The following is an 11,732-nucleotide window of genomic DNA, read 5'->3' on the forward strand; positions in this document are numbered from 1 at the left end:
AAGATATGAATGCGAAGGAAAAGTTGAAGGAAATTAAAAGTGCTACTCCAGTGAACACATGGATGATAAGAAAGCAAAACAACCTTATTGATGATATGGAGAAAATTTTAGTGGTCTCGGCAGAAGATCAAACTAGCCACCACATTCCCCTAAGCCAGAAACCTAACCAAAGAAAGGCCCTAGCTCTCTCCAATATTAGAAGGCGAAAGAGGTGAGAAAGCTGCAGAAGAAAAGTTGGAAGTTAGCAGAGATTATTTCATGAGGTTTAAAGAAGCCATCTACATAATATAAAAGTGCAAAGAGAAGCAGCAAGTGCTAACGTAGAAGTTGCAGCAAGTTACCCAGAAGATCTTGCAAAGTGATGAAGATGTCTACACTAAACAACAGATGTTCAGTGTGGAAAAAGCAGCCTTCTGTAGGAAGATGTCATCTAAGACTTGCATAACTAGACAGCAAAAGTCAATGTCTGGCTTCGAAGCTTGAAAGGATAGGCTGACTCTCTTGTTAGGGGCTAATGCAGCTGGTGACTTTGAGTTAAAGGTAATGATGATCATTTACCAATCTGAAAATCCCAGGTCCCTTCAGAATTCTGCTAAATCTACTCTGCCTGTGTTCTATAAATGAGACACCGTCTTGATGATAGCACATCTATTTACAACATGGTTCACTGAATATTTTGAGTCTACTTTTGACACCTAGACACCTACTGCTCAAATACAAAAAAAAAAGATTTGTTTCAAAATACTACTGCTCATTGACAACGTGCCTGGTCACCCAAGAGCTCCAATGGAGATGTACAAGGAAACTAATATTGTTTTCATGCCTGCTAACACAATATATAGTATGCAGCCCATGGATCAAGAAGCGATTTTGACTTTCAAGTCTTATTGTTTAAGAAATACATTTTATAAGGCTATAGATGACATAGATAGTGATTCTTCTGATGGATCTGGGCAAAATAAATTGAAAACCTTCTGAAAATGATTCACCATGATAGATGCCATTAAGAACATTCATGATCGACAGCAAGAGGTGAAAATATCAACACTAACAGGAGTTTGGAAGAAACTGATTCCAACCCTCATGGCTGATTTTGAGAGTTTCAAGGCTTCATGGAGGAGGCCACTGCAGATGTGATAGAAATAGCAAGAGAACTAGAGTTAGAAGCTGAGCCTGAAAATGTGATTGAATGGCTGGAATCTCATGATAAAACTTGAATGGATGAAGGGTTACTTTTTTTTTTTTAAGAGATAGGATCTCACTCAGTTGCCCAGGCTGGAGTACAGTGGCATGATCAGAGCTCACTGCAGTCTTGAACTCCTTGGCTCGAGCTATGCTCCCACCTCAGCTTCCCTGGCAGCTAGAACTACAGGAATGCACTACTGCCCTTGGCTTTTTTTTTTTTTTTTTTTTTTTTTTTTTGTAAAGACAAGGTCTCCCTAAGTTCCCTGGGCTGGTCTCAAGTTCCTGGCCTCAAGTGATCCTCCTATCTGGGCCTCCCGAAGTGCTGAGATTATAGGCATGAGCCATGGCACCCAGACAAGGAGTTGCTTCTAATGGATGAGCAATGAAAGTGGCTTCTTGAATTAGAAACTTCTCCTGGTAAGGATGCTGAAAACATTTTTGCTACTTGGGAGGCTGGGGCAGGAGGATCACTTGAACCCAGGAGTTTGAGGCTACAGTGAGCTCTGATCCTTACCACTGCACTGTAGCCTGGGTGGTAGGGCAAGACCCTATCTCTTAAAAAAAAAATAGCAACTCCTCATCCATGAAAGTTGTATCGTTATACTGTTGAAATGACAACAATGGATTTAAAATATTACATAAACTTATGATAAAGCAGTAGTGGCATTTGAGAAGATTGACTCCAATTTTGAAAGAAATTCTTCCATGGAAAGAAATTCAAACAACATCACATGCTACACAGAAATCTTTCATGAAAGAAATAGTCAACTGATGCAGCAAACTTTATTGTTGTCTTATTTTAAGAAATTTCCATAGTCACTTTAGTAACCAACACCCTGGTCAGTCAGCAGCCATCAACACTGAGGCAAGACTCTCTACCAGCAAAACAATTATGACTCACTGAAAGTCAGATGATCACTAGCATTTTTAGCAGTAAAATACTTTTAATTATATACATTGTTTTTAACATATAATGTTATTGCACACTTAATAGATTATGGTATAGTGTAAACATAACTTTTATATGCAGCAGGAAACCAAAAATATGTGTGATTCTCTTTATTGTGGCAGTTGGATCCGAACTTGATCTCCAAGGTATGTCTACATTAAGAGAGGCAAAGTTAGCCAGGCACGGTGGCTCATGCCTATAATTCCAGCATTTTGGGAGGCTGAGGCAGGTGGATCACCTGAGGTCAGGAGTTCGAGACCTGGCCAAAGTGGTGAAACCTCGTCTCTACTAAAAATACAAAAATTAGCCAGGCGTGGTAGCGCACACCTGTAGTCCCAGCTACTCGGGAGGCTGAGGCAAGAGAATCGCTTGAACCTGGAATTCAGAGGTTGCAGTGAGCCAAGATTGCACCATAGCACTCTAGTCTGGGTGACAGTGTGAGACTCCATCTCAAAATAAACAAGTAAACAAACAGAGAAACAATGAGAGGCAAAGTTACCTGCCAGGGGCCACATGGAGAGTAACCGTCCATGTCCAAATCCAGTGCACTTTGCCATGTAAACACACTATAGGTGCCAAACTGCTCTATTCCCTGTCACTGGTACAAGTGCCATGAGCCATGAATTTTACTAGAAGCAGTTGCTCCAATCACTGGTGTCCTGACCTATGTTCCAGAGAGCTCTCTGGACAGCTTACCCTGCCCCAGGGAACTCAGAGGTATACCTAGAATATTGCAGCTGGAAAAGGTGCCCATTTGGTTATGACGGTGTGCTCTGTCTTATATGGAAGCATCTGCATACCTCCATATTATTTACAGTAGGGTGGTGAGGACTCCTGGAAGACCTTGAACTTCATGGAGATATGGGAGGAATCAAATGCATATTCTGCCAAGATCTGGGTCTCCAAAATGTTAAGTCCTAGTCATCAGAGAATCACAGATGAGGTCTGGCCTGTTGGTGACCAAATGCATAGCATTATGGTTTCCACTGCTTTTGCATTATTTGTTCTCTTCCTATGCTCCAGACATGCTCCTTCAAGATGTGAATGCAGATGAGAGGATCCTAAAAGGATACTCGCCACCTCAAATATCATGGTGTCGGGCAGCTCCTGCCTCATTTCCATACTTTGGCCACAGCTGATGCTCACAGTGAGTCCATACTAATGCTGTCATCAGCAATATGTGCCCCACCCCAATCTCTAGTTCATCCTAACAAACCCAGGATGCCTATATCATGCAGTACAGAAAGTTATCTGAAACGCAAGGGTTGGGTTTAGGTGCTGAGTGCAATATCTATCACCAAGAAAAGTCCATTAGCCAAAAATATAGTTAAAATAACTATGACATGAAGCATTCAAGGATAGTCTTCTATCCAGGGGAAGTCTCTTATAACTCTGCCATTAAATATATATTCTTTAGGATTATACCTATGTGTCCAGTGTCTTAACTTGGGAAGAGTTCACTTCCTGAAAATTTTTAGTGTCAGAGGGTAAAAGGTAGAAAAGTAAGTATCTGAGTGAAAAGGCACTAAACTTCAGATTTCTGAGGCTATTCTGGATCATTGTGGCTGGTACATGGTGACCCCCTGCCATGTTGATTCAAGTATTCTATTATTTAAAGACTTCTTGGACTATAGTTTTTTTAATTAATTTATTTATGTTTTAATTGACCAAAAATCATATATGTTTATCATGTACAATATGATGTTTTGAAACCTGGATACGTTGTGGAATGGCTAAATCTAACTAATTAATATATGCATTACCTCACTTATTTTTTATGGTGAGAACACTCAAAATCCACTCTCTTAGTAATCTTCAGGAATACAATACATTAACTGTAGTCCCCATGTTGTACAGCAAATCTCTTGAGCTAACTTCTCCTATCTAACTGAAATATTGTATCTCCAACAACTCCCCAACATCTACCCCTCAGACCCCAGTAGAACCCATTCTACCCTGTTTCTGTGAATTGAATTTCTTTAGATTTCATATTAAAGTGAGATTATGATATTTATCTTTCTGTGCCTACTTATTTTACTTAACATAAAGCTCTCTGGGTTCCTCATGTTGTTGGAAATGACAGGATTTCCTTCTTTTTAAAAGCTGAATAGTATTTTATTGTTTATATATACACTACGTTTTATTTATCTATTCATCTGTTGATGGACACTTAGGTTGCTTCCATGTCTTGGCTGTTATGAATAACACTGCAATGAACATGGAGTGCAGATATCTCTTTGGCATACTGATTTTATGTTCTTTAGGTGTATACCCAATAGTCTAATTGCTGGATAATATGGTAATTCTATTTTTAGGTTTTTTTAAGGAACTTCCATACTATTTTCCATATGGGTATACTAATTTGCATTCACACCAACAGTGTGCAAGAATTCCCTTTTCTTCATATCCTTGCCAGCCCCTAGGATATTTTGTTTAATTGGTAACAACCATTCTAACAGGTAGGTGTGAGGTGATAACTCATCATGGTTTTAATCTGCGTGTCTCTGATGATTAGTGATGTTGAGCATTTTTTTTCATCTACCTGTTGGCTATCCATATGTCTTCTTTTAGTCCTTCGCCAATTTTTTAATCAGGTTGTTTGCTTTCTGTTGAGTTGTTTGAGTTCCTTACATATTTTGGATATTAGCCCTTATTAGATGCATAGTTTCTAAGTCTTTTCTCCCATCCATAGGTTGTCTCTTAACTCTGTTAGTTGTTTTCTTTCTGGTTTGATATTATTCCACTTGTCTATTTTTGGTTCTCATTGCCCAGACCAATGTAATGGAGCTGTTCTTCTATGTTTTATTCTAGTACTCTTACAGTTTTAGGTTTTACATTTAAATATTTAATCCATTTAGAGTTGATGTTTGTATATGATGTGAAATAAGGGTCCAATTTCATTCTTCTGCATGTGGGCATCCAGTTTTGCCAACCCCTTTTATTGAAGAGGCTGTCCTTTGCCAATTGAGTTTTCTTGGTATCTTTGTCAAAATCAATTGACCATAAATGATTGTGTTTGTTTCTAGGTTCTCTGTCATATTCCTTTGATCTATGTTTCTGCTTTAAATGCCAGCATTATACTGTTTTGATTATTATAACTTTGTAATATACTTTAAAACCAGGTAGTGTGATATGTTCAGCTTTCTTGCTTTTGCCCAAGATAGTTCTAGCAGTTTGGGGTCTTTGTGATTCCATACAAATTTTAAGGCTTATTTTCCTATTTCTGTGAAAAATGTCTTTGGAATTTTGACATGATCGCATTGCATCTATAGATCACTTTGAGTAGTATGGACATTTTAACAACATTATTAATTCTTCCAATCTGTGAAAACAGAATATCTCCACTTATTTGTGTCTTCTTCCATTTCTTTCATCAACGTTTCAGTGTCCAGTGTACAAGTTTTTAATCTCCTTGTTTAAATTTATTGCTAAGTATCTTTTTTTTTTGGTAGCTATTGTAAATGGATTGTTTCCTAGACTTCCCTTTTGATAGTTCATTTTTACTGTATAGAAATGCTACTGATTTTTCATATGTTGATTTTATGCCCTGCAACTTTATCAAACTTGTCCATTATTTCTAAACAGTTGTTTTAGGGTTTTCTGTATATCAGAGCATGTCATCTGAAAACAAGGACAATTAACCTCTTTCTTTTCAGTCTGGATGCCTTTTATTTCTTCCTCTGCCTAATTGCTTCAGCTAGCACTTTCAGTACTATGTTGAATAGAAGCTCCAGCTAGCACTTTCAGTACTATGTTGAATAGAAGTGACAAGAAAGAGTGGGCATCCTTGCCTTATTCCTGACATTAAAGGAAAAGTTTTCAACTTTCCACCATTGAGCCTGATATAAGTTGTAGACTTTTCATATATGGCCTTCATTGAATTGAGGTACGTTCCTTCTCTACCTAATTTATTGAAAGTTCTTATCATGACAGCATGCTGAATTTTGTCAAATGTTTTTTCTGCATCTGAGGAGATGATCATACGGTTTTTGTCCTTCATTGTATTAATGTGATGTATCACATTTATAGATTTGTATATGTTGTATCATCATTGGATCCTAGAGATAAATCCCACTTGATTTTGGTACATAATATGTTTAATGTGTTATTGAATTAGGTTGGCTAGGGCTTTGTTAAAGATTCTTATATTTGTTCTATTAGGCTGTTCTTGCATTGCCAAAAGGAATACTCAAGATTGGGTAATTTATAAAGAAAAGAGGCTTACTTGGCTCACCGTTCTGCAGGCTGTGCAAGTATAGTGCCAGAATGTGTTTGGATTCTGGGGAGGCCTCAGGGAGCTTTTACTCACAGCAGAAGGCAAAGCAGGAACAGGCACCTCACATGGCCAGAGCTGGGGCAAGAGAGAGAGATTGGGCAGGGAGGTACCACACACTTTTAAACAACCAGATCTCATGAGAACTCACCATCATGAGGACAGCACCAAGCCATGAGGGATCTGCCCCCATGACCCAAACACTTCCCATCAGGCCCCACCTCCAACACTGGGGATAACATTTCAACATGAGAATTGGTTGGAACAAATATTCAAGCCATATTATATGTTTGCTATGGGTATTGACCTATAAATTTCTTTTCTTGTAGTGTCCTTGTCTGGATTTAGTATCAAGGTAGTGCTAACCTTGTAAAATGAGTGTGGATGTATTTCCTCTTCTTCCATTTTTTGGAAGATTTTAGAAGGATCAATATTAATTCTTTATAAATGTTTGGTAGAATTCAGCAATAAAGTCTTCAAATCCTGGGCTCTTTTTTTTTAATAGGAGGTTTTTATTATTGATTCAGTCTCCTTACTCTTCATTGGTCTTTTCAGATTTCCAGTTTCTTCATGATTCAGTTTTGATAGGTTTATGTGTCTAGGAATTTATCCATTTCTTCTTGCTTATGTAATTTTTTGGTATATAATTGTTTATAGTGGTCTCTTACAGTACATTGTTGTTTATCTGGTATCAGTTGTTATATCTTTTTTCTTTCTGATTTCTTTTATTTTAGTCTTTTCCCTTTATTTTTCATAGTCTAACTAAAGTTTTGTCAATTTTATTTAGCTTTTCAAACACCTGACTCTTAGTTTCACTGATCTTTTCTGTTATTTTTCTATTTTATTTATCTATTACATCTATTTTTGCTCTGATCTATATTATTTTTTTCCTTCTGCTAAAGTTGGACTTGTTTGTTCTTGTTTTCCTACTTCCTTGATGTATAACATTAGATTGTTTATTTGAGATCTTTCTTCTTTCTTAATGTGGACATTTATTGCTTATCTAAACTTTCCTCTTAGAATTGCTTATGCTGCATCCCCTAAGTTTTAATATGCTGTGTTTCCAGTTTTGTTTGTCTCAAGATATTTTGTAATTTCTCTTTTAATTTCTTCATTGACCCACTGGTTATTCAGGAGCATGTTGTTCAATTTCCATGTGTTTGTGAATTTTCAGAAATTCCTCCTCTTATTGATTTCTAGTTTTATACCATTGTGGTCAGAAAATATAGTTGATATGACTTCAGTCTTTGTAAATTTGTTGAAACTTATTTTATAGTCAAATATATTATCTATCCTGGAAATTGTTCCATGTGCACTTGAGAAGAAAATATATTCAGCTGCTGTCAGATGGAATGTTCTGTATATGTTTGTTAGCCCATTTGGTTTAAAATCTAGTTCAACTATGTTGTTTTCTTGTTGATTTTCTGTCTACATGATCTGCTCATTGCTGAAACTGGGATATTAAAGTCCCTTTTTATTATACATTATAGTGTAACTCTCCCTTCAGATCTTTTAATGTTTCCTTTATATTTAGATGCTTCAATCTTGGATGAATAGATATTTATCATTGGTATATTTTCATGATGAATTGACTTCTTTATCATTGTACAATCATTTTCTTTGTCCTGTATTACAGTATTTGACTTAAGGTTTATTTTGTCAATATAAACATAGCTACCTTTGAGCTCTTTTGTTTTCTCTTTTGGAAAAAGGAAAAGGAATACCTTTTTCCACCTCTTTACCTTCAGTCTATGTGTGTCCTTAAAGGTGAAGTGAATCTCTTTCATATAATTGGGCCTTGTTTTTTATCTATTCAGTCACTCCATGCCTTTTGATTGGAGAATTTAATCTATTACATTCAAAGCAATTGTTGAGAAGGAAGGGCTTCCTACTGCCATTTTGTTAGTTGTTTTCTGGTTATTTTGCAGATCCTTTGTTCTTCCTCTCTTACTGTCTTCCATTGTGGTTTGATGGTTTTCTGTAGTGGTGTGATTTGAATCTGTTCTTTTAATCTTATGTATGTCTGCTATTGGTTTTCACTTTGTGTTTACCATAAAAAACATCTTAGAGTTGTAATAGACTATTTATTCAAAAACAAAAAACATCTTAGAGTCGTAATAGACTATTTTAAGCTGAAAACAATTTAACTTTGATAACATAAAAAACTATAAGCTCTTTTTTGGAGGCAGTGGGGGGCACTGGGTGCAGTGGCTCATGCCTGTAATACCAGCACTTTGGAGGCCAAGGCGTGTGCATCACTTGAGTCCAGCCTGGCCAACATAGCAAAATCTCTACTAAAAATACAAAAACTTAGTTAGGCATGGTTGCACATGCCTATAATCACAGCTACTCAGGAGGTTGAGGCACACAAGAATCACTGGAATGCAGAAGGCAGAGATGGCAGTGAGCCGAGATCATTCCACTGCGCTCCAGCCTGGGCAACAGAGCAAGACTCTGTCTCAAAAAAAAAAAAAAAAACTATACACTTTTTCTCTACTACCACCATGCCCTGCATTTTAAATTTTTGATATCACAATTTACATCTTTTTATATTGTGTGTCCCTGGAAAATTATGGCTATTAATTTTAATAACAACTTTGTCTTTCAACCTTCATACTAAAGATATGTGTGATTTGCACACCACCATTCAGTATTAGAGTATTCTGAATTTGACTGTGTGCTTACTTTGACCATTAAGTTTTATATGTTTTGTGTTGCTGATTAGTATATTTTACTTTAAGTTTGAATATTCCCTTCAGTATTTCTTGTAAAATCAGTCTGGTGATGGTGAACTCCCTCAGCTTTTGTTTGTCTGGGAAAGTCTTTATCTCTCCTTCATTTCTGAAGGACAGCTTTGCAGGGTATAGTATTTAGTCTTGATAGTTTTTTTTCCTCCAGCATTTTAAATATAATATATCATCCCTCTCGCTCCTGGCATGTAAGGTATCTGCCAAGAAATCTGCTAACTTTATTACAACTTTATTATATGAGATTTGTTTATTTTCTCTTGCTGCTTTCAGGACCCTCTCTTTGTCCTTAATTTTTGACAGTTTGGTTATCATATGTCCTGGTGTAGTCTTGTTTAGATTGAATTTCATCGGACAATTTTGACCTTCCTGTATCTAGATATTTATATTTGCCTCCCAATTTAAAAATTTTTCTGCTAATATTTCTTTAAATAACTTTCTACCCCTTTGTCTTTCTCTTCTCCTTCATGAACTCCCATAACTTGAATATTTGATCTTTTGATGCTGTCCCACAAACCCTGTAAGCTTTCTTTTTTGTTGTTGTTGAGTTTTGTGTTTGTTTGCTTGCTTGGGACTTGCTTGTTTTTGAGACAGGGCCTCAGTTCTGTCACCCAGGCTGGAGTGCAGTGGCACAATCATGGCTCACTGCACCCTTGACCTCCCAAGCTCAAGTGACACTCCCGCCTCAGCCCCCCAAGTAGCTGAAACTGGGACTACAGATGCATACCACCATGCCCAGCTAATTATTTTTGTAGAGGGTAGGGGTCTTAATTTGTTGCCCAGGCTAGTCTCAAACTCCTGGGCTCAAGTGATACTCCCACCTCAGCCTCACAAAGTGCTGGGATTACAGGTATGGGCCACTACACCCAGCAATCTTGTAAGTTTTCTTTATTCCTTTCATTCTGTTTTTCTTCTCTGACTGTATATTTTCAAATAACCTATCTTCAAGTTCACAAGTGTTTTCTTCTGCTCAATTTCTCATCTATTCCATTTTTCATTTCGTTGTATTTTTTAGCTCCAGTTTGATTGATATTTGATTTCTGTTTGATATGTTTTATAATTTCAATCTCTCATTAAATTTATCATTTTGGTCATTTTATTGTTTGCTTGATTTGATTGAATTGTTTCTCTGTATTTTCTTGAAGTTCACTGAGTTTCCTTAAAACAATTATTTTGAATTGCCTGTCAGATAGTTCATGTATCTCCATTCCTTTGGTATCAGCTACTAAGAGATCACTGTATTCTTTGGGTGTTCTCCTTGTGTTTTTTTTTTTTTTTTTTCTTATTGTCTTACATTAATGTGTGTGCATTTGAAGAAATAAGGACATTTCAGTCTTTGAAGACTAGTTTTTTCTGGGCAAGCCCTTCATCAGTCATCCAGAGGTTTAGGAGAGGCCATCTGGCATGATCCAAGGTCATACTTGCTGCTAGAGTCCTCAGGCAGGCTGGCCTGGTTCCTGGGTCAGGAGATGGGTGGGCCTGGTGCTCGAGTCCACAGGGTTGGGCCTGAAGCCTGGATCCACTGGGGTGAATTTGTTGATTGGGTCTGCAGGAATGGTGTTGGAGCCAGGGTTCATGAAGGCAGGCCTGGACCTTGTATCATTGAAGGCCAGCCTCATGCCTGGGTACACAGGAGCTAACCTGGCTCTGGAATGGGCCATAAGCCTGAATCTACAGAGTCTGGCCAAGTTCTGGGAGGGGGATGGCACCTGGGACTATTGAGATGGGTCTGGAGCCTGAGTGCATCAGGGCTGTCCTGGAGCTTATATCTGCAGAGGTATTCTTGGAGCCTAGTCTATGGGATCTGGCCTAGAACTGAATTCTACTGGGGTGGGCCTGGACCCTGGATCTGCTGTATCAGGTCTGGACTCTGGGTTCACTGGAGCTTGAGTGCACATGGACTGGCCTGGAGCCTACAGCCAGCCTGGTACTGGGGCTAGTGTGAAGTTTGGTCCACAAGGGCTGGTCTGGAGCCTCAGGTCATGGGCACTGACCTGGTGCCTACAGTCACTGGAGCTGTCCTGGAGCCTAGAGCCAGGAAGGCTGGTCCAGTTCTGAAGTCTACTGAGACTCTCGGACCTCCAGTCAAGTGGGGGGTGGTGCTATGAAGACTGGCCTGGCACCGTGCAGGCCTGAGCTTGTGTCTGTGAATATCTTCCTGGTGTTTAAGGCCAGGGATGCTGATCTGGCACTGGAATGGGTGGGAAGCCTGAGGCCATGGGGGTTGGCTTAGTACTGAGTGGTCCTGGATCTTGTATTTGTAGGGCCTGGCCTGGAGGCTGAGTCTGCACATGCTGGTCTGAGGAGTAGGGCTGTGGAAATCAACCTGGTGCTGAGGTAGACTTGAAGCCTGAAGCTATGAGGGCCAGCCCAGTGCTAGAGAAGGTCCAGAGTCTAGGGCCTTGGGGTCTGCCTGGCCCTGGGATGGGCTTGAAACATGATTCTGCTGGGGCTCATCTGAGGCTAGGACTGCTGGGGCCTGTCTGCCACTGGGGCCGCTAGGGTTGACCTGGCACTAGAGCAGACCCAGAGATCAAGTCTGCTAGGCAGACCTGGAGCCTGGGGCTGCTGAGGTCAG

The sequence above is a fragment of the Piliocolobus tephrosceles genome, chromosome 20 (assembly GCF_002776525.5).
Source record: "Piliocolobus tephrosceles isolate RC106 chromosome 20, ASM277652v3, whole genome shotgun sequence".
NCBI classification, from domain to species: domain Eukaryota; kingdom Metazoa; phylum Chordata; class Mammalia; order Primates; family Cercopithecidae; genus Piliocolobus; species Piliocolobus tephrosceles.